Source organism: Ranitomeya variabilis, chromosome 3 (genome assembly GCF_051348905.1).
Source record: "Ranitomeya variabilis isolate aRanVar5 chromosome 3, aRanVar5.hap1, whole genome shotgun sequence".
Taxonomy (NCBI): Eukaryota; Metazoa; Chordata; class Amphibia; order Anura; family Dendrobatidae; genus Ranitomeya; species Ranitomeya variabilis.
Window position 1 is genome coordinate 161,608,039 of NC_135234.1, and position 18,930 is coordinate 161,626,968.

Below are 18,930 nucleotides of genomic sequence, written 5' to 3' on the forward strand. Positions count from 1 at the left end.
TCACTTGTGGGGGGTTTCCACTGTTTAGGCACATCAGGGACTCTCCAAACGCGACATGGCATCCGATCTCAATTCCAGCCAATTCTGCATTGAAAAAGTCAAACGGTGCTCCTTCACTTCCAAGCTCTGCGGTGCGCCCAAACAGTGGTTTACCTCCACATATGGGGTATCGACGTACTCAGGAGAAATTGCACAACAACTTTTGTGGTCTAATTTCTCCTGTTACCCTTGTGAAAATAAGAATTTGTGGGCGAAAAAATCATTTTTGTGAAAACAAATGCGATTTTTTATTTTCACGGCTCTACGTTATAAACTTCTGTGAAGCACTTGGGGGTTCAAAGTGCTCACCACACATCTAGATAAGTTCCTTGGGGGGTCTAGTTTCCAAAATGGTGTCACTTGTGGGGGGTTTCCACTGTTTAGGCACATTAGGGGCTCTCCAAACGCGACATGGCGTCCGATCTCAATTCCAGCCAATTCTGCATTGAAACAGTCAAACGGTGCTCCTTCACTTCCAAGCTCTGCGGTGCGCCCAAACAGTGGTTTACCTCCACATATGGGGTATCGGCGTACTCAGGAAAAATTGCACAACAAAATTTGTGGTTAAATTTCTGTTTTTACACTTGTGAAAATTAAAAAAAATGGTTCTGAAGTAAAATGTTTGCAAAAAAAAGTAAAATGTTCATTTTTTTCTTCCACATTGTTTTAGTTCCTGTGAAGTACGTAAAGGGTTAATAAACTTCTTGAATGTGGTTTTGAGCAGCTTGAGGGGTGCAGTTTTTAGAATGGTGTCACACTTGGTTATTTTCTATCATATAGACCCCTCAAAATCACTTCAAAGGTGATGTGGTCCCTAAAAAAAACATGGTGTTGTAAAAATGAGAAATTGCTGGTCAACTTTTAACCCTTATAACTCCCTAACAAAAAAAAAAATTGTTTCCAAAATTGTGCTGATGTAAAGTAGACATGTGAGAAATGTTACTTATTAACTATTTTTTGTGACATATCTCTCTGATTTAAGGGCATAAAAATACAAAGTTTGAAAATTGCAAAATTTTAAAAATTTTCGCCATATTTCCATTTTTTTCATAAATAATCGCAAGTAATATCGAAGAAATGTTACCACTAACTTGAAGTACAACATGTCACGAAAAAACAATCTCAGAATCAGCGGGATCCGATAAAGCGCTCCAGAGTTATAACCTCATAAAGTGACACTGGTCAGAATTGTAAAAATTGGCTCGGTCATTAAGTACCAAATTGGCTCTGTCACTAAGGGGTTAACATTGCCCCAGGGGGAGACATCACACTATAGTGTCAGATCGCTGATCTGACACTTTGCACAGCACTGTGTCAGATCGGCGATCTGACAGGCAGTGCTCCTGGCTCAGAGCAGGCGCTTGTAAGCCACCTCCCTGCAGGACCCGGAAGCAGCCCCGCGGCCATTTTGGATCCGGGGCCTGCAGGGAGAAAGAGGTAGGAGACCCTCGGAGCAACGTGATCACATCACATTGCTCCGAGGGTCTCAGGGAAGCACGCAGGGAGCCCCCTCCCTGAGCGATGCTTCCCTATGCCGCCAGAATGCTGAGATCATGTTTGATCGCAGTGTTCCGGGGGTTAATGTGCCAGGAGCGGTCCGTGACCGCTCCTGGCACATAGTGCCGGATGTCAGCTGTTATAGTCAGCTGACACCCGGCCGCGCTCCCCCTGAGAGCACGGCCGATCGCATATGACGTACTATCCCGTCGGTGGTCATACGGGCCCACCCCACCTCGACGGGATAGTACGTCTAATGTCAGAAAGGGGTTAAACAAAAACATAATTTTGGATTGATTAAGTGTTTAGGCCTATTTCACACAGTTTTTGGGGTGTACGTAATGCAGCTGTACTATACAAAAGAAAACATTGAAATGTTTGTATCTACATGGAATACAATATCATATCAAATGGTTATCAGTTTGACAATAAGGATGAAAAAAAGTCTACTGCTCTTTTCATCCTTAACCCCTTTCTGACATTGGACTTACTATCCCGTTGAGGTGGGGTGGGCCCGTATGACCACCGACGGGATAGTACGTCCAGCGCGATCGGCCACGCTCACAGGGGGAGCGCGGCCGAGTGTCAGCTGACTATCGCAGCTGACATCCGGCACTATGTGCTAGGAGCGGTCACGGACCGTCCCCGACACATTAGCCCCCGGCACACTGCGATCAAACATGATCGCAGTGTGCCGGCGGTATAGGGAAGCATCGCGCAGGGAAGGGGCTCCCTGCTTGCTTCCCTGAGACCCCCAGAGCAACGCGATGTGATCGCGTTGCTCAGAGGGTCTCTTACCTCTTCCTCCCTGCGGCAGGCCCAGATCCAAGATGGCCGCGGCATCCGGGTCCTGCAGGGAGGTGGCTTCACAGCGCCTGCTCAGAGCAGGCGCCGGGAAGCCTCCAGGATCTGTGCACTTCAGATCGCCGATCTGACACAGTGCACAGCAAAGTGTCAGATCGGCGATCTTACACTATAACATCATGCCCCCCCCGGGGCAATGTTAAAGTGTGAAAAAAAAAAATTTCACATGTGTAAAAAAAAAAAAAAAATTCCCAAAAAAAATGCAAAAAAAAAGATATATTGTCCCCAGAAATACATTTCTTTATCTAAATAAAAAAAAAACAATAAAAGTACACATATTTAGTATCGCCGCGTCCGTAGCGACCCGACCTATAAAACTGTCCCACTAGTTAACCCCTTCAGTTAACACCGTAAAAAAAAAAAAAAAAAAACTTGGCAAAAAACGCTTTATTATCATACCACCAAATAAAAAGTGGAATAACACGCGATCAAAAAGACGGATATAAATATCCATGGTACCGCTGAAAACGTCATCTTGTCCCGCAGAAAAAGAGACGCCATACAGCGTCATCAAAGAAAAAATAAAAAAATTATAGTCCTCAGAATAAAGCGGTGCAAAAATTATTTTTTCTATAAAAGTTTTTATCGTATAAAAGCGCCAAAACATAAAAAAAGATATAAATGAGGTATCGCTGTAATCGTGCTGACCCGAAAAATAAAACTGCTTTATCCATTTTACCAAACGCGGAACGGTATAAACGCCTCCCCCAAAAGAAATTCATGAATAGCTGGTTTTTGGTCATTCTGCCTCACAAAAATCGGAATAAAAAGCGATCAAAAAATGTCACGTGCCCGAAAATGTTACCAATAAAAACGTCAACTCGTCCCGCAAAAAACAAGACCTCATATGACTGTGGACCAAAATATGGAAAAATTATAGCTCTCAAAATGTGGTCACGCAAAAAATATTTTTTGCAATAAAAAGCGTCTTTCAGTGTGTGACGGCTGCCAATCATAAAAATCTGCTAAAAAAAACGCTATAAAAGTAAATGAAACCCCCCTTCATCACCCCCTTAGTTAGCGAAAAATTAAAAAAATGTATTTATTTCGATTTTCCCATTAGGGTTAGGGCTAGGGATAGGGTTAGGGTTAGGGTTGGGGCTAGGGTTAAGGCTACAGTTAGGGTTGGGGCTAAAGTTAGGGTTAGGGTTGGGGCTAAAGTTAGGATTAGAGTTTGGATTACATTTACGGTTGGGAATAGGGTTGGGATTAGAGTTAGGGGTGTGTCAGGGTTAGGGGTGTGGTTAGGGTTACCGTTGGGATTAGGGTTAGGGGATGTGTTTGGATTAAGGTTTCCATTATAATTGGGGTTTTTTCACTGTTTAGGCACATCAGGGGCTCTCCAAACGCGACATGGCGTCCGATCTCAATTCCAGCCAATTCTGCGTTGAAAAAGTAAAACAGTGCTCCTTCTCTTCCGAGCTCTCCCGTGCGCCCAAACAGGGGTTTACCCCAACATATGGGGTATCAGCATACTCAGGACACATTGGACAACAACTTTTGGGGTCCAATTTCTCCTGTTACCCTTGGGAAAATACAAAACTGGGGGCTAAAAAATAATTTTTGTGGAAAAAATAATAATTTTTATTTTCATGGCTCTGCGTTATGAACTGTAGTGAAACAGTTGGGGGTTGAAAGCTCTCACAACACATCTAGATGAGTTCCTTAGGGGGTCTACTTTCCAAAATGGTGTCACTTGTGGGGGGTTTCAATGTTTAGGCACATCAGTGGCTCTCCAAACGCAACATGGCGTCCCATCTCAATTCCTGTCAATTTTGCATTGAAAAGTCAAACTGCGCTCCTTCCCTTCCGAGTTCTCCCATGCGCCCAAACAGTGGTTTACCCCCACATATGGGGTATCAGCGTACTCAGGACAAATTGTATAACAACTTTTGGAATCCAATTTCTTCTCTTACCCTTGGGAAAATAAAAAATTGGGGGCAAAAATATCATTTTTGTGAAAAAAATATGATTTTTTATTTTTACGGCTCTGCATTATAAACTTCTGTGAATCACTTAATGGGTCAAAGTGCTCACCACACATCTAGATAAGTTCCTTAGGGGGTCTACTTTCCAAAATGGTGTCACTTGTGGGGGTTTCAATGTTTAGGCACATCAGGGGCTCTTCAAACGCAACATGGCGTCCCATCTCAATTCCAGTCAATTTTGCATTGAAAAGTCAAATGGCGCTCCTTCCCTCCCGAGCTCTACCATGCGCCCAAACAATGGTTTACCCCCATATATGGGGTATCGGCGTACTCAGGACAAATTGTACAACAACGTTTGTGGTCCATTTTCTCCTGTTACCCTTGGTAAAATAAAACAAATTGGAGCTGAATTAAATTTTTTGTGGAAAAAAGTTAAATGTTCATTTTTATTTAAACATTCCAAAAATTCCTGTGAAATACCTGAAGGGTTAATAAACTTCTTGAATGTGGTTTTGAGCACCTTGAGGGGTGCAGTTTTTAGAATGGTGTCACACTTGGTTATTTTCTATCATCTAGACCCCTCAAAATGACTTCAAATGAGATGTGGTCCCTAAAAAAAAAATGGTGTTGTAAAAATGAGAAATTGCTGGTCAACTTTTAACCCTTATAACTCCCTAACAAAAAAAAAAGTTGGTTCCAAAATTGTGCTGATGTAAAGTAGACATGTGGGAAATTTTACTTAAGTATTTTGTGTGACATATCTCTGTGATTTTAGTGCATAAAAATTCAAAGTTGGAAAATTGCGAAATTTTCAAAATTTTCGCCAAATTTCCGTTTTTTTCACAAATGAACACAGGTAATATCAAAGAAATTTTATCACTATCATGAAGTACAATATGTCATGAGAAAACAATGTCAGAATCACCGGGATCCGTTGAAGCGTTCCAGAGTTATAACCTCATAAAGGGACAGTGGTCAGAATTGTAAAAATTGACCCGGTCATTAACGTGCAAACCACCCTTGGGGGTAAAGGGGTTAAAACAAAAAAAAAAAATTTTTTTTTTTTATAAAATTGCAGTTTATTGAAGATCGTACTACAATACATTTACATTAGTGATGAGCGAACATGCTTGGATAACATGTTGGCGTTATCCGAGTGTTTGTCGTGCTCGAATATTATGTTCAAGTCTCTGTCCTTGCATGTCTCGCAGCTGTCTCCGCAACATATGTGGGGATAGCCTGTCTGTTGGGTAATCCCTGCATGTGTTGCAGCTAACAGCTGCAAGATATGCAGCTGCAGGGACTCTTAACATATTAATCAAGCACGTCCAAGATACTTGGATAACAATAGAGCATGCTCAGATAACACCTTATCCAAACAGGTTCCCTCATCACTAGTTTACATCCATTTTCTTCCTAGAAAATAAGTTGCATGATCTCCCGACACCACGGACATAACATAAGTGGGATATAATGGAAACTGTTGCTTTAGACCTTTTTCACATTGCGCTCTTGCCCACGATCAGTGGTCCCGTAAGGGCTTGTGTCCCAAACCCCGGGAAAAAGGAAGTTGGAAGTATGCTCTGACAGGGCCATTGACTATAATGGTATCGACTGAGTCAACGTGTCTGTGATCCATCAATTTGTGGCATGTCCGCCTACTGGAGGTGGACACTCAAGACACGGTGGACTCTGTTGGCACCAGTATAGTCTATGGCCTCTCAGCACATATGCAAGAATCTTGTTTTACAGGGGGCTCGGACTCAAGCCCCGCCAGGGCCATGGAACGTGGGCAAGAACAGTGTCAATCACCCTTAAAACCACCTGTTTGCCTCAGTTGTACACGAGATGGGATTCGGTGAACACCATAAGCTGCCCGGCTTCCCTGTAGCGCTCCGCTGGGGACGCAGCCAAATATTTAGTCCCAAATGTGATAAAACCTAAATGTGCCCCAATATAGGCCCCAAGCAGACATGTCCCAGGGCCTACGGGCAATAATGCCCCATATCTCCTGACTGGGGACATGCTCGTTACAGCACACAAAAATGGGGCAGTCCATAACCCCTTCACGACATGCACCATACATGTTCTGCTCATGTCATGTCTTTCCTTTGATGTGGGCTCTTTTGATGAGCCCGCATTTTTCCCAGCACAAGTCAGCTGTTTTGAACAGCTGACATGTGCCCCTAACACCCATGGCTGTTAACCTGTTAAATGCAGCTGTCAATCTCTCTGACAGCAACATGTAATGTGATCACAACGGAAGTGCATCACTAATCCCGCCCATCGGCGCCTGTGTCACATGACCGCGGGTTGCCGGTGGGTTTGCATGACAACCCGGGGTCTGCAGCAGACCCCTGTGGTTGTCATGGTCGGCGCTCATAGCAAGTGAGCATTTCTGCTACACAGAGCCGGGCTGAAGCCAGCTTCTAGTCTGTCATGGAGAACATTGAAGCCAGTGTAAAGTGAAAAAAAGTTTTTAAAACATGAAAAAAATAAAATATAAAAGTTCAAATCACCCCCCATTCAAAATAAAACAATTAAAAAGACATATTTGGTATTGCTGAGTTCAGAATCGCCCAATCTATCAAGCTATATAAAGAATTAATCCGATCGGTAAAAGGTGTAGCAAATGAAAGTCAGACGCCAAAATGACGGGGTTTTTTGGTCACAACATTGCATTAAATTGTAATGAGAGATCAAGATTGTATCTGCACCAAAATGGAATCATAAAAACGTCAGCTCTGCGGCCAAAAAATAAGCCCTCACCCAACCCGAGATCACAAACAATGGAGACGCTACAGAGAAGGAAACTGGCACAATTTTTTTTTTAAACAGACTGTGGATTTTTTCACTTAAATAAAAAACAACCTAGACATGTTTGGTGTCTGCAAACTCGTAATGACCGGGAGAATCATAATGGCAGCTCAGTCTGCGCCTTTAGTGCACATGGTAAACCCCCCAAAAACAGTTGCAGGATTGCACTTTTTTTGCAATTTCACTGCACTAGAATTATTTTTCCCATTTTCCAGTACACAATATGGTAAAACCAATGGTGTTGTTCAAAAGCACAACTCCTACTGCAAAAAACAAGCCCTCACATGGCCATAGTGATGGAAAAAAAAAAGTTATGGATGTGGGACGCAAAAAACATAAAAGCAAGAACGACAAAGGGCCCCGGGGGTGAAGGGTTAACCCCTCCTGCGGCTCTCTCCCTACACGTCAGGTGCCGTAAGTGAAGGCGCCGGCCGCCCCGCAATGTGACGGTGTGTACGTCCGGGCCTGAAGAGGAAGAGGAGGTGGTTGCTGTGGCTGATGGTGGGAGAGGAGGAGCCGCTCAGCTGAAGCTGCTGCTAGTGCTCATGACGCAGGAAAAACGCACCGCCGGCCAAAAAGAGACACTGCGAGCCTGAATCTGCCAGGAATACAGGAGCCATTCACCGGCAGCGGGGCGGACAGCACACGGAGCGCCCGCCGCCACCAGCCGCTCACTGCACAACCGGGCTCCAGGGGGAGCACAAAATCCGGCGCGGGAGGCAACGCCAAGAAGTTCTAATGCCTTTCAAGTTGTGGGGGAGGATATAAAGGAAGCCGAGGAGTCCTGCCGCCCGCCCGCCCGCGCCGCTATATCAACCGCCTGTAGGTGACTGCGCGGACCCCGGCGGCCGCCTCACATGTGTGTCCCTGCGCCGGCTCCGCGGGCTCTCCAGCAGGGGAGGACGGCTCACTAGCTGGCGGTGAGTACATGGCCGGGTGTGTGACTGACAATGCCGGGGCTGCGGGGCCTGTAATAACGCTCGGGCTCTCCGCCTCCCTTCTTTATAGCATGATGAAGTGTAAAGGAAAATGGCTGACGTCTCCGCGCTCCCCCATCCTGTCTGGGCTGACTGGGGATGAGCTCGCAGCACTCCTCCTCCTCTTCCTCCTCCTCCAGGAGCCATTGCTGCTCCTCAGACCCCGGAGATTTTTAGTTCTCGCCGCTTAACCCCTGTGTGCCCGCCGCGCCGCTCAGAAGGGAGGAGGCAGCTGGCGGCGGCCGGCATTTCCTCTCCGCTCCCTCCCTCTCTCCCGCTCGCTCTCTCCTCCCCCTTCCCTCTTCTCTTCTGCTTTCTGCCAAACGCCATTACTGAGGTGGAGTGATTTGGAGGGGGTGGGTGGGGGAAATAGGCGAGAGCCATGTAGGCCCTGCCCGCAATCCCAGGCCTCCGACCAGTGCACATAAATGGCGGCCTGCTCGCCCCTGTAGCCGGCGCTGCTGCCGTCCTCCGGGCTCTCCCGGGTCTCCGCCCTCGCTATAGAATACAGACGGAAGCCGGCGGCCATGTAAGTAGTAAGAGCCGGACCTAGTGCAGCCTTTGCCGGCGGCTGTCACTGCCAGTGTCACCTCTAATGGCTGGCACTGCTATCCCTGCACACAGTGTCTGCAGGCCTGGAGTGTGGGGCAGTGACAGCGGGCTGCCTGTCAGTATGGTGCAGCTGCGCACAGTGTCTGCAGGCCTGGAGTGTGGGGCAGTGACAGCGGGCAGCCTGTCAGTATGGTGCAGCTGCGCACAGTGTCTGCAGGCCTGGAGTGTGGGGCAGTGACAGCGGGCTGCCTGTCAGTATGGTGCAGCTGCGCACAGTGTCTGCAGGCCTGGAGTGTGGGGCAGTGACAGCGGGCTGCCTGTCAGTATGGTGCAGCTGCACACAGTGTCTGCAGGCCTGGAGTGTGGGGCAGTGACAGCGGGCTGCCTGTCAGTATGGTGCAGCTGCACACAGTGTCTGCAGGCCTGGAGTGTGGGGCAGTGACAGCGGGCTGCCTGTCAGTATGGTGCAGCTGCACACAGTGACTGCAGGCCTGGAGTGTGGGGCAGTGACAGCGGGCTGCCTGTCAGTATGGTGCAGCTGCACACAGTGACTGCAGGCCTGGAGTGTGGGGCAGTGACAGCGGGCTGCCTCTCAGTATGGTGCAGCTGCACACAGTGACTGCAGGCCTGGAGTGTGGGGCAGTGACAGCGGGCTGCCTGTCAGTATGGTGCAGCTGCACACAGTGTCTGCTGGCCTGGAGTATGGGGCAGCTGTCAGTGCCAAATGTCACTGCTCTCCTGTCCTGCTCTGCTATCGGCACCTCTGTGACAGGCCGCAGGGCACACTGTCTATGGGGTGAGAGGTCAGTAACCTTTGTGTTAAAGGGGTTGTCCACCTTTAGGGGGAGCTTCATCATTGATTCATATATTCGGGATTAAAACAACTAATGCTATGTGGTTAATTAAAAATTTGTATTATTTTGCTCTTCCAGGCCGTATGTTTTGCAAATTAACCTCTAAAGTGTGATCATAAATCGGCTGAGAGGAGCTCAGAAAGACTTCTAACATCTCATGTCAAACTGTGAACAAGGTCACTGACAGATTCTCAGTTAACTCATTCTGTGGCCAGCAATAGCCAGTGCAGCACAAGCTATTGAGGGCGAAAGGTGGAAAACTTGTATTGAAACCCATCGGCAAGTTTTTTACCCTAATTAAATGCTTTTAAAGGGGATGTTGCCAGGTTTTCACCAAAATAATGCACCTTTTCTTTTAGTGTTCTATTAAGCTGCATGTATGCCCCCAATTCCCTCTGCAAAGCACAAAAAAGATCTTTTATTATGCCCTCAGATGGCGCAGTCACATCTGATGGGAGTCTCTGATCTTGATCTGACGCCTCCTTTAGTCCTGCATTCATGACATGTGGATGACGCCTCCTACTTCATCCAGTGTCCATCGCGCTCCTGCGCAGGCGCACTTCTCTCCGAGGAATGTGATGTAGATCGCATGTGCCCGCTTTACTTTGTCATCAGCTCTTTGGTCAAACCTGATACATGTGCATTACAGTACTTGGCTCTGACCTCAGCAGGGTACAACAGGGTTCATTTGCAGGAGCGAGATCAGGAGACACTATGTGGATGACATAGGAGGTGGCATTCACACAAGGCAGGGATGGACAGTGACTAGGAAGAGGAGGCGCCGGATCAGGACCAGAGACATCAAGGAGACCGAACTGCACCATCTGTGGGTAGAAGTCTTTTTTTTGTGCTATGCAGAGGGCCTTGGAGATATACTTACAGCTTACTAGGATACTGTTAAAGGTGGTGGCCATTCTTTATATGGGGAAACCCTGGTGACATGTTGCCTTTAAGGGAATCAACCACCAGAGTTTTGTCCCCTTATGTGAATACAGCATAATGTAGGGCCAGAGGGCAGAGTCGCTGCTTCTAGCAATAATTCACTTAGGTTAGGTTCACATAGCTTTAGGGCATTCCGTCTAACGATGTGTCCCAAATTGCCTTATTTTTTGCGATTCCGCGAACGCATGTGTTAATGCATGGTTGCATTGCGTCGGCATGCATTAGCAATTGAGTTCAATAACCGAACTACCGAAAACTGTAGTCCGCGTTCGAAGGTGCGTCACAAAGTAACAGACCATCGCTAACTCATGCCGACTTTGACATGCGTTGGGATGCGTTACGCTAATTGAAGTCTATGGGCGCGTTAACGGATCTGTTACGTTGCGTTAGTGCCGCTTAGAAACGGATCCCTTAAACGGAATACCCTAACGCGATGTGAACCTAGCCTTACTCTGCTGCTTTCTGTACTTTTGATAATGTTTGTTTTATAGGGAGATTATCACTAAAGGGCTAGTAAACCTGCTGCCATGTAGACCTCCATATTCAGAAGCACTGTATAGCCCTTTCCCCACCACTGACAGTTTTTCTGTGTTTACTGTTAAAAGGCAGAAGGCTAGTAATCATTGGGGTTATACAGAGCTCAGCATTAGAGAACTGCTAGAACTATAGCTATTTTAACAGTTTTGATCAAAACTATAGCTATCAGGTCAGTAAATGACACATTGCTGTAATCTCGGTCTCTGCCCATACATCATGCTGCTCCCAGATGGGGTGATGCACACCTGGTGACAGATCCCTTTTAACCCCTTCATGACCCAGCCTATTTTGGCCTTAAAGGGAACCTGTCACCACGTTTTTGGAAGATTGGATAAAAATAGCGTTAAATAGGGGCAGAGGTGGGCATTACATTAGTGTGTTTGTTATGCGTTTATTACCCACCTAAGTTGCCGAAATACCTTTGCAAAGTCTCCGTTTTCGCCTGTCAATCAGGCTGGTCTGGTCAAAAGGGCGTTGTCTTCCCCCAGATTTTGCGTAGTTTTCCGTTGGTGGCGTAGTGGTGTGCGCATGCCCAAGGTCCCGAATCCTCTGCCAGGGGATTTAAAAGAGCGCGCTGTTCGTTTTCATTGGTGATCGGTGGGCGCGGCCATCTTCCTTTGGCCGCGCGTGCGCAGAAGCGGCGCTCTGCTGGCCGCGGCTTCAGGAAAATGGCCGCCGCGATATCCATCTGCGCACGCGCGGCATCCCGCGGCCATTTTCCTGAAGCCGCGGCCAGCAGAGCGCCGCTTCTGTGCACGCGCGGCCAAAGGAAGATGGCTGCGCCCACCGATCACCAATGAAAACGAACAGCGCGCTCTTTTAAATCCCCTGGCAGAGGATTCAGGACTTTGGGCATGCGCACACCACTACGCCACCAACGGAGAACTACGCAAAATCTGGGGGAAGACAAGACGCCCTTTTGACCAGACCAGCCTGATTGACAGGCGAAAACGGAGACTTTGCAAAGGTATTTCGGCAACTTAGGTGGGTAATAAACGCATAACAAACACACTAATGTAATGCCCACCTCTGCCCCTATTTAACGCTATTTTTATCCCATCTTCCAAAAACGTGGTGACAGGTTCCCTTTAATGACCTTGCCGTTTTTTGAAATTCTGACCAGTGTCCCTTTATGAGGTAATAACTCAGGAACGCTTAAACGGATCCTAGCGATTCTGAGATTGTTTTTTCGTGACATATTGGGCTTCATGTTAGTGGTAAATTTAGGTCGATAATTTCTGAGTTTATTTGTGAAAAAAACGGAAATTTGGCAAAAAATTTGAAAATTTCGCAATTTTCACATTTTGAATTTTTATTCTGTTAAACCAGAGAGTTATGTGACACAAAATAGTTAATAAATAACGTTTCCCACATGTCTACTTTACATCAGCACAATTTTGGAAACAATTTTTTTTTTTGCTAGGAAGTTATAAGGGTTAAAATTTGACCAGTGATTTCTCATTTTTACAACAAAATTTACAAAACCATTTTTTTTAGGGACCACCTCACATTTGAAGTCATTTTGAGGGTTCTATATGGCTGAAAATACCCAAAAGTGACACCATTCTAAAAACTGCACCCCTCAAGGTGCTCAAAACCACATTCAAGAAGTTTATTAACCCTTCAGGTGTTTCACAGCAGCAGAAGCAACATGGAAGTAAAAAATGAACATTTAACTTTTTAGTCACAAAAATGATCTTTTAGCAACAATTTTTTTATTTTCCCAGCGGTAAAAGGAGAAACTGGACCACGGACGTTGTTGTCCAATTTGTCCTGAGTACGCTGATACCTCATATGTGGGGGTAAACCACTGTTTGGGCGCACGGCAGGGCTCGGAAGGGAAGGAGCGCCATTTGACTTTTTGAATGAAAAATTGGCTCCAATCTTTAGCGGACACCATGTCACGTTTGGAGAGCCCCCGTGTGCCTAAACATTGGAGCTCCCCCACAAGTGACCCCATTTTGGAAACTAGACCCCCCAAGGAACTTATCTAGAAGCATAGTGAGCACTTTAAACCCCCAGGTGCTTCACAAATTGATCCGTAAAAATGAAAAAGTACTTTTTTTTCACAAAAAAATTATTTTAGCCTCAATTCTTTCATTTTCACATGGGCAACAGGATAAAATGGATCCTAAAATTTGTTGGGCAATTTCTCCTGAGTATGCCGATACCTCATATGTGGGGGTAAACCACTGTTTGGGTGCACGGCAAGGCTCGGAAGGGGAGGCGTGCCATTTGACTTTTTGAATGGAAAATTAGCTCCAATCGTTAGCGGACACCATGTCGCGTTTGGAGAGCCCCTGTGTGCCTAAACATTGGAGCTCCCCTACAAGTGACCCCATTTTGGAAACTAGACCCCCCAAGGAACTTATCTAGATGCATAGTGAGCACTTATAACCCCCAGGTGCTTCACAGAAGTTTATAACGCAGAGCCGTGAAAATAAAAAAATAATTTTTCTTTCCTCAAAAATGATTTTTAGCCCAGAATTTTTTATTTTCCCAAGGGTAATAGGAGAAATTGGATCCCAAATGTTGTTGTCCAGTTTGTCCTGAGTACGATGATACCCCATATGTGGGGGTAAACCACTGTTTGGGCGCACGGCAGGGCTCGGAAGGGAAGGCACGCCATTTGGCTTTTTGAATGGAAAATTAGCTCCAATCATTAGCGGACACCATGTCGCGTTTGGAGAGCCCCTGTGTGCCTAAACATTGGAGCTCCCGCACAAGTGACCCCATTTTGGAAACTAGACCTCCCAAGGAACTAATCTAGATGTGTGGTGAGCACTTTGAACCCCCAAGTGCTTCACAGAAGTTTATAACGCAGAGCCGTGAAAATAAAAAATGTTTCCTTTCCTCAAAAATATTTTTTTAGCCCAGAATTTTTTCATTTTTGCAAGAGTAACAGGAGAAATTGGACCCCAAAAGTTGTTGTCCAGTTTCTCCTGAGTACGCTGATACCCCATATGTGGGGGTAAACCACTGTTTTGGCACACGTCGGGGTTCGGAAGGGAAGTAGTGACGTTTTGAAATGCAGACTTTGATGGAATGCTCTGCGGGCATCAGGTTGCGTTTGCAGAGCCCCTGATGTGCCTAAACAGTAGGAACTCCCCACAAGTGACCCCATTTTGGAAACTAGACCCCCCAAGGAACTTATCTAGATGTGTGGTGAGCACGTTCAACCCCCAAGTGCTTCACAGAAGTTTACAACGCAGAGCCGTGAAAATAATGTGTTTCCTTTCCTCAAAAATATTTTTTTAGCCCAGAATTTTTTATTTTTGCAAGAGTAACAGGAGAAATTGGACCCCAAAAGTTGTTGTCCAGTTTCTCCTGAGTACGCTGATACCCCATATGTGGGGGTAAACCACTGTTTGGGCACATGCCGGGGCTCGGAAGGGAAGTAGTGACATTTGAAATGCAGACTTTGATGGAATGGTCTTCGGGCGTCACATTGCATTTGCAGAGCCCCTGATGTGCCTAAACAGTAGAAACCCCCCACAAGTGACCCCATTTTGGAAACTAGACCTCCCAAGGAACTAATCTAGATGTGTGGTGAGCACTTTGAACCCCCAAGTGCTTCACAGAAGTTTATAACGCAGAGCCGTGAAAATAAAAAATGTGTTTCCTTTCCTCAAAAATATTTTTTTAGCCCAGAATTTTTTTATTTTTGCAAGAGTAACAGGAGAAATTGGACCCCAAAAGTTGTTGTCCAGTTTCTCCTGAGTACGCTGATACCCCATATGTGGGGGTAAACCACTGTTTTGGCACACGTCGGGGTTCGGAAGGGAAGTAGTGACGTTTTGAAATGCAGACTTTGATGGAATGCTCTGCGGGCATCAGGTTGCGTTTGCAGAGCCCCTGATGTGCCTAAACAGTAGGAACTCCCCACAAGTGACCCCATTTTGGAAACTAGACCCCACAAGGAACTTATCTAGATGTGTGGTGAGCACGTTCAACCCCCAAGTGCTTCACAGAAGTTTACAACGCAGAGCCGTGAAAATAAAAAATCATTTTTCTTTCCTCAAAAAAGATGTTTTAGCAAGCAATTTTTTATTTTCACAAGGGTAACAGGAGAATTTGGACCCCAATATTTGTTGCCCAGTTTGTTGTGAGTACGCTGATACCCCATATGTGGGGGTAAACCACTGTTTGGGCGCACGTCAGGGCTCGGAAGGGAAGTAGTGACATTTGAAATGCAGACTTTGATGGAATGGTCTGCGGGCGTCACATTGCATTTGCAGAGCCCCTGATGTGCCTAAACAGTAGAAACCCCCCACAAGTGACCCCATTTTGGAAACTAGACCTCCCAAGGAACTAATCTAGATGTGTGGTGAGCACTTTGAACCCCCAAGTGCTTCACAGAAGTTTATAACGCAGAGCCGTGAAAATAAAAAATAATTGTTCTTTCCTCAAAAATTATGTTTTAGCAAGTAATTTTTTATTTTTGCAAGGGTAACAGGATAAATTGGACCCCAACAGTTGTTGCCCAGTTTGTCCCGAGTACGCTGGTACCCCAAATGTGGGGGTAAACCACTGTTTGGGCGCACGTCGGGGCTTGGAAGGGCGGGAGCACCATTTGACTTTTTGAACGCAAGATTGGCTGGAATCAATGGTGGCGCCATGTTGCGTTTGGAGACCCCTGATGTGCCTAAACAGTGGAAACCCCTCAATTCTAACTTCAACACTAACCCCAACACACCCCTAATCCTAATCCCAACTGTAGCCATAACCCTAATCACAACCCTAACCCCAACACACCCCTAACCACAACCCTAACCGCAACACACCCGTAACCCTAATTCCAACCCTAATCCTAACCCTAATCCCAACCGTAACCCTAATCCCAACCCTAACCACAACTGTAACCCCAACACACCCCTAACCCTATCCGTAACCCTAACCACAAGCCTAATCTTAACCCTATTTCAAACCCTAGCCCTAATTCCAACCCTAACTCTAATTCCAACCCTAACCCTAAGGCTATGTGCCCACGTTGCAGATTCGTGTGAGATTTTTCCGCACGATTTTTGAAAAATCTGCAGGTAAAAGGCACTGCGTTTTACCTGCGGATTTACAGCAGATTTCCAGTGTTTTTTTGTGCGGATTTCACCTGCGGATTCCTATTGAGGAACAGGTGTAAAACGCTGCGGAATCCGCACAAAGAATTGACATGCTGCGGAAAATACAACGCAGCGTTTCTGCACGGAATTTTCCGCACCATGGGCACAGCGGATTTGGTTTTCCTTAGGTGTACATGGTACTGTAAACCTGATGAAAAACTGCTTCGAATTCGCAGCGGCCAATCCGCTGCGGATCCGCGGCCAATCCGCTGCGGATCCCTGGCCAATCCGCTGCGGATCCGCTGCGGATCCGCGGCCGATCCGCTGCGGATCCGCGGCCGATCCGCGGCGGATCCGCGGCCGATCCGCTGCTGATCCGCGGCCGATCCGCTCTGTGTACACATGCCATAACCCTACCCGTAACCCTAACCCTACCCCTAACCCTACCCCTAGTTCTAACCCTAGTTCTAACCCTAACCCTAGTGGGAAAAAAAAAAAAAAATGTCTTTATTTTATTATTGTCCCTATGGGGGTGATAAAGGGGGGGGGGGGGGTTATTTATTATTTTTTTTATTTTGATCGCTGTGATAGAACCTACCACAGCGATCAAAATGTACTTGTAAGGAATCTGCCGACTGGCAGATTCGGCGGGCGCACTGAGCATGCGCCCGCCATTTTCCAAGATGGCGGCGCCCAGCGAGGAGACGGCCGGACACCGGGAGGATCGGTAAGTATGAAGGGGTGGTGGGGGGGTGGATCGGAGCACGGGGGGGTGATCGGAGCACAGGGGGGGGGGGGATCTGAGCAAGGAGGGAGCGGACAGGAGGACGGGGGAGCCGGCAGGCGGACGGAGGGGGCCGGACCCCATAACGGAGGACTGGGGGGGCGATCGGTGGGTGTGGGAGGGGGTCACTTTAGTATTTCCAGCCATGGCCGATGATATTGCAGCATCGGCCATGGCTGGATTGTAATATTTCACCAGTTTTTTAGGTGAAATATTACAAATCGCTCTGATTGGCAGTTTCACTTTCAACAGCCAATCAGAGCGATCGTAGCCACGGGGGGGTGAAGCCACCCCCCCTGGGCTGAAGCACCACTCCCCCTGTCTCTGCAGATCGGGTAAAATGGGAGTTAACCCCTTCACCCGATCTGCAGGGACGCGATCCCTCCATGACGCATACGCTGCGTCATAGGTCGGGAAGGCACAGACTTTCATGACGCAGCGTATGCGTCAAAGGTCGGGAAGGGGTTAAAGAAGCACTCCTATCATATAATGCTTTTTTCTCTTAATATATTGCAATCATCATAATATATAGCACTGTGCACACAATTCCTCATTTTGCCTCTCTACCCAGCTAATTTTTCTTTTCTCTGCTCTGTGTTGAAACAGGAAGTCTCTTTTCCTTTAAAAAAATGATTCCTCTCCAGCTCCTGACCCAGCTGCTGCCTCCTCCTCATACCAGGGAGGTTTGCAGTGACTGATGACTCATACAGGGAAAAGACATCCTATTTCTACAGTACATAGAACTTAGAATTCAGCTAGTCAGTTTTTACATCACATGGTGTCATAGTCCTAATGGGAAATAGAAGAATTAACATAATATGATTGATATAAATTAAAAGGATACAAAGTTTGATGGGAGTGCTTCAAGTAATTAAAAATGTCACCAAAGGTGTACAACACACTTGAGTATGGTTAAATTGGCTTGTCCTATTTTCTTCTCTCCACATTCAGTTTCTATTTTTCAGTTTCTTTTTGAGGTTTTCCAGATTTAGAGAATTGTAGTAACCTTCTCATGACCTCTTAACCCATAGAACTTTAGGCTGATGTTCAGTGTGATTTATGGTAAAGAGACCTGCTTCCGGTCCTGACATAAAAGCCCATGCTCTGACCATAAATGTGTGAAGCAGATGTAAATGGCATGTATTTGGATAACCACTCAAGTGTTGGGGACTTCTAAGGGTACTGTCACACTCTGCAACTTTCCAACGATCACGACCAGCGATACGACCTGGCCGTGATCGTTGGAAAGTCGTTGTGGTCGCTGGGGAGCTGTCACACAGACCGCTCTCCAGCGACCAACGATGCCGAGGGCCCCGGGTAACAAGGGTAAACATCGGGTTACTAAGAGCAGGGCCGCGCTTAGTAACCCGATGTTTACCCTGGTTACCATCGTAAAAGTAAAAAAAAACAAACCGTACATACTCACATTCCGGTGTCCGTCCCTCGCAGTCTGCTTCCCGCTCTGACTGAGTGCCGCCGTAAAGTGAAAGCAGATCACAGCGCTGCCTGCTATTGAACGCAGGTGATTCCGCATGTGATCACTGAACCGTGCGGATTCACTGCGTCCAATACATTCTATGGTTGAAATTTCTCTTGTGGAGACTATTGTCTCCACAAGAGAAATAGACATGCTGCATTCTGGAGAGACGCAACAAATGTCTGTCTCCGCGGGTGAGCCGCAGGCTTCTCTGGACGCATAGTGGAAAAGTTCCATCCACTATGCTGTAACATTTGGACGCTGCAGAAATGCGCAGTGTCCAACCTGCAGTATTTACTGATCGTCTGCACATACCCTGACAGGTTCTCTTTAAGGCTGCTTTCACACATCAGTTTTTTGCCATCAGTCACAATTAGTGATGAACGAATATACTCGTTACTCGAGATTTCCCGAGCACGCTCGGGGGTCCTCCGAGTATTTTTTTGGTGCTCGGAGATTTAGTTTTCCTCACTGCAGCTGAATGATTTACATCTGTTAGCCAGGTTGATTACATGTTGTGATTCCCTAGCAACCAGGCAACCCCCACATGTACTTATGCTGGCTAACAGATGTAAAATCATCCAGCTGCGGCGATGAAAACTAAA

The 18,930-nt window shown here is 46.6% G+C and overlaps 1 protein-coding gene across 8 annotated transcripts in view; it reads left to right on the forward strand.

Moving 5' to 3' along the window:
* Nucleotides 1-7,545: 7,545 nt before the first annotated feature.
* Nucleotides 7,546-18,930, forward strand: part of USP9X (ubiquitin specific peptidase 9 X-linked) — a 212,878-nt gene continuing 201,493 nt past the window's right edge. For 3 of the 8 annotated variants that reach the window (XM_077294792.1, XM_077294795.1, XM_077294800.1), the window contains exon 1: nucleotides 7,616-8,065. The gene's annotated coding sequence lies outside the window, so the exon portion shown is untranslated. Of the gene's footprint in view, nucleotides 8,066-8,484; nucleotides 8,652-18,930 lie in introns of those variants that run through there. The other 5 variants (XM_077294797.1, XM_077294799.1, XM_077294793.1 and 2 more) reach the window with 3 other exon arrangements.